The sequence below is a fragment of the Rosa rugosa genome, chromosome 1, assembly GCF_958449725.1.
Source record: "Rosa rugosa chromosome 1, drRosRugo1.1, whole genome shotgun sequence".
Lineage (NCBI taxonomy): Eukaryota > Viridiplantae > Streptophyta > Magnoliopsida > Rosales > Rosaceae > Rosa > Rosa rugosa.
The window spans coordinates 35,965,717-35,969,993 of NC_084820.1; the positions used below are offsets into that span (position 1 = coordinate 35,965,717).

General features: G+C 50.2%; 1 long non-coding RNA gene across 1 annotated transcript; it reads left to right on the top strand.

The window, feature by feature from the left end:
- The first annotated feature begins 2,584 nt into the window (after nt 1–2,584).
- LOC133736182 (uncharacterized) lies at nt 2,585–3,954 on the top strand. Its single transcript, XR_009859449.1, has 2 exons — nt 2,585–3,703; nt 3,782–3,954. It is a non-coding gene; the product is annotated as an uncharacterized LOC133736182 (long non-coding RNA).
- Nucleotides 3,955–4,277: the final 323 nt, after the last annotated feature.

Consider the following 4,277-nt stretch of genomic DNA (forward strand, 5'->3'; position numbering starts at 1 on the left):
TCAGGGGAGTCGGCCTGCCGACGTTTTCTCTCCGGCGCCCTCTGGTTCCCGGCGGCGGTCTTTGTCACCCTCACCGGCGGTTCCTCCCTTGCTGCAATGACAGCATCCGCCGGCGGCACCGCCTTTTCCTTTTGAGGACCACGCCTATTGGCGAGCATCCGATCCTTCTGCTGCCCAGCCGCAGCGCCTCCCTTCTTCCCGCCACACACTGAAACTCCCGCCTGCACTACCGGCAGGCCATCCTCACCAAGATGGGAGTGATGTGGCATTGGCAGCACTACCGGAACTTCTGACTGGCTCAGCGCCAGTGTGTTGGGGTTCACCAGCGTCTGTTGGGCTGCCAGCCCTTCGGCATACATGGTCTCCAGATAGTTGTCCACCTCAGCGCGGTCCATTGCTTTTTCGAAAGCGTCGCGACTCGACTTATTTCCTGGCGGAGTTTCTGGGAAAATACACAAGCCAGTCAGTCTCGACTAGTTACAAACGAAACATCGATCTGACGGAAATTTCTTACCAATGGAGCGAGTAAGTTTCTGGTCGACCAGCAAATCCCAACCAGTCAGAAGTCTGAAGTCCAGCAGGTTACGGTTCCGCCAACAGCCTCTGATACGAGCAATGCGACACTCCTCCTCCCGCGTTAGGTTGTACCGCAGTCCCGCTGCACAAACACAATTCGATTAGTAAGAATACAAAGCCTTCAACATAAAAACCCCGCCGGCTACCGCCAGCGGAAATTGGTCACCAACCTCGGATAGGTTGGAATTCCGACTTAATCCTAAACGTCGGCCCTTCTTCGTTCGCTCCAGCCTGGTACTCCCATCCCTCCATGGCGACACAGAAGGTCCCCCGCCAATAGGACATTGAATCCCTTAGGTTTTCTATCAACTTTGGCGCTCCCTGCCGGCGGCTCAGGTTCACTTGCCCTCTGCAACCCTGGCGCTTCACGTACACCAGTTCGTAAAAGTGAAGCACTTCCGCCACGGTAGGCCCCTCGCATCCGGACAACCGCCACAAGGAGTTCATCGCCAGCAGCAGGCGCCACATGTTGGGACAAATCTGACCGAACGCAAGGCCGAATTCACACACCAGGATTTGCAGATTTGGCACCAGCGGTAATGTCACCCCTTGGCGGAGTATCGCTTCGTGAACGGCCGCAAATCCCGCCGGGAGAATTGACGCTCTCTCATCCGCAGTCGGCGGGCGCAGCTTCACAGAGCCCGGCAGCCGGAACGTCCGCTTCATCTTGCCAACAGCGGCGACGGTCATCCGCCCTCCCGCCTCATTGACGGGAGTGCCATCCCGGAGGAACCACGCGGACTCAGCGTCTTCCCCCGCTGTTTCCTCATCCCCGGCGGATCCGCTGGCGGCACTGTTGCTCGCCAAGCGCTCGTCGCGCCTACCTTTGGCCGCCGCCACCTCACCCGCCTTAGAGCTCTCCGGACGTGACGTACGACCCATGGCTATTTCCCAAGGTATGGTCTGTAGCGGCTCAACCTCTAGCGGTTCCGGCAGTGAGGTTCCTGCATGGGCAGACGGACGCAACGAGTCAATAAATATCCTATCCGCCGCGCTGAACGACACGTCAGACCCGGAATCCTCACTGCTCGATATCTCTATGACGTTAGCCATCCCAAACCCTAAAACCCACACCAGTTAGCACAAACAGATCTAGCCTATTCGTACATCAGTATCGACAAGAACATGAGTCACAGTTTACCCAGAAATCACAAAAACAAGAACAAATAACCAACACTGAACCCAGATTCGACCATCTAGCAAACCCAGAAATCCCGACTGTCAAAAAACACCAAAACCCATCCCCCGAAAAACCCACTTCACAAAACCCAGAACACTGACAACAACAAATAAACAGAAATTCAATGGAACAGGGATAAGATTCAGAGAACCAACCTTACTGATGAAACCCTTGTTGTGATTGCAAGCGCGTGTCCTCACCAATAGAAACCTCGTTCCCAAGACCCGGTAACTCCACAGTTTTCGCCCTGAAGAACTCTATTCGCAAATCGCAGGGAGCTTGAAGACGACGACTCGGGTTTGAAGTTTTCACAAAGTGTCAAATCTCGCTAAGGTTCCCCCCCTTTTATGTCAACATCAACGCGTTCTAAGCCGTCCGCTGAAATACGACATCACACACCAGCCGTACACGTGTCATCACTTTTCACTTACTCTCCGGATTAACCGAGGCGTCGCCTCGGTTACGAAATCCATCATTACTATCATTAATGGCGAGAAGACGGCTACGCTTAGGGGACAGGCCTGCACACGCTAACCCTCTACGGGTTCAACACGTATCAACTACCACCAGACGAAGCGTCCGGTGTGTGAGCCCCCGAAATTTTTTGTTTAATTTTTAGAATGTAATTTTTTCGCCAATAAGATTTTCGCAAGGTGATTTAAGTGAAGAAATCGATTTTGGAAATTTTTGGTGACGAGATTCTTTAATTTGGGCCTTATGATTTAAGTTTGGGCCAGAGTCCTTCGTTTTTGGGCCAGAAGGTTACAAAAGTTTAGTGAGGCGACAATTTGTTGAATTTTCGAAGACGGTAAATCGAGTTGTAACAAAGTTTTGGATTTTGGATTTTTACGAGATCGAGTTTTGGGCCTTGGACAAAGTGAAGAATTAACTTAGGAAGTTTTCGACGAAAAACGAATAAAATAGAAGTTACGAGCCCAAAACCTGAAAGCAAACAGCTGGGATAAATTCGTAATTGGACACGAGGGTAGGATGGACTTTTCACACGAGCTAAGAATAAAAGGGTTAGAAAACCCTAGAGACCTCACAACTCTCCTCTTTCCTCTCCCAGCCGCGTCGCACTCTCTCTCTCCCCGAACTCTCACTCTCTCGTCCTCCCTCTCTGCCATCGCCGGAAACACAGCGTGCGGCCACCATCTCACAAAACCACCACCACCAATCGACTCAATACCTAAATCCGAACCAAACCCAAGAGGAATCGAGGCCATGCATCAACCTCGACCTCTCGCCCTCTCTCTTCTTCTTCCCTCCGCAACCACCGGAAAACACCAGTTCCGGCCACCACCCATTAACACCGCCTCCACCCTTCGAACCAGCACTCAAGTCCGATCAGAGCCCAGCCATTCCACCACAGATCGAAAGCTACGACGCCACTGACCTCCTCTTTCGTCGACCTCTAATCATCACCTCGCCACACTGACACCACCGTCCGACTCAGTGGACAAGGAAGAGCGAAACCCGTGAGCATCATCACTCGTCGATGTCGGGAGACCGCCGTACCAGCATCGTCGGAGGCCTCGGCCCTGCATGCCCTCGTTCTCTACTCTCCAGCTCGGATCGAGCTAAACAACCTCCGTAGCTGGAATCAAGGCTTCACGATGCATCAAAGCCATAGACCCTCAGCCTCCGATTTCGGCCAGAGCCCCCGCACGCGTCTCACGCGCCACCGCTGGCACGTGAGCCAACCTAGCGTCACCGTGAGCACCACCAGCTTATTCTCTTCGTTCGGTAAGCTGGATTCTATCCCTTCCTCTTAGTGAGGCTTCTACTTTGATCTAGATTGAGAACCCTAACTCGATTTCTTAATTTGAAATCTGTGAGGATTTTGGAATATGTGTTCTGGAGGTTTTGGAGGAAGGGAGGTCTGCAAAATTGTAAGCTTTCGGAGAAGGGAAGTGCGGGGTCAGTTCCATTTGTATTGAGGAATTGGTAAGAAACTCGAGACTTTGTTTTGGATATGGATTGATTGAGAATGGATTATTGATCCTATTTTTGCGTACGTACTAGGGAATCTGAATGGATTGATGGTGGTGGAAAAAGCAGCTGGCTTGAATCGAATCCATGTTTGGAAAAGAAGAAATGGTAAGGGTCTGGGTTTTGAATCTATTGTTGGTGAAACTGTGGTGGTTGTAATCTGTTGTTTGTAGCCTCATGAATGGGAAAGTGTTAAAATGGTGATATGGATATGTTGTTGAGTGGATTGGAATTGATAGGAAATTGTCCTTGTTGATTTAATTATGAAAGCGGTGATTTGGCTAATTACATGAGAAAAATTATAAATAAGAATGGACCGGTTTTGGATAAGTGAATTAATATGTGGAATGTTCAATTTAAGATCCGTGAATAGAAATATTCCAAACCTACCATTTCCCGGAATTATCGTATAATGAAATTATTCGGGAATGGTGGTTGCTATTTAATAGCTTAGGGTTTAAAGGCTAAATAAAATGAGGTCAAACCGGTTGACCGAAATTTTAGTATGGGAAGAAGTGTGATCACCATA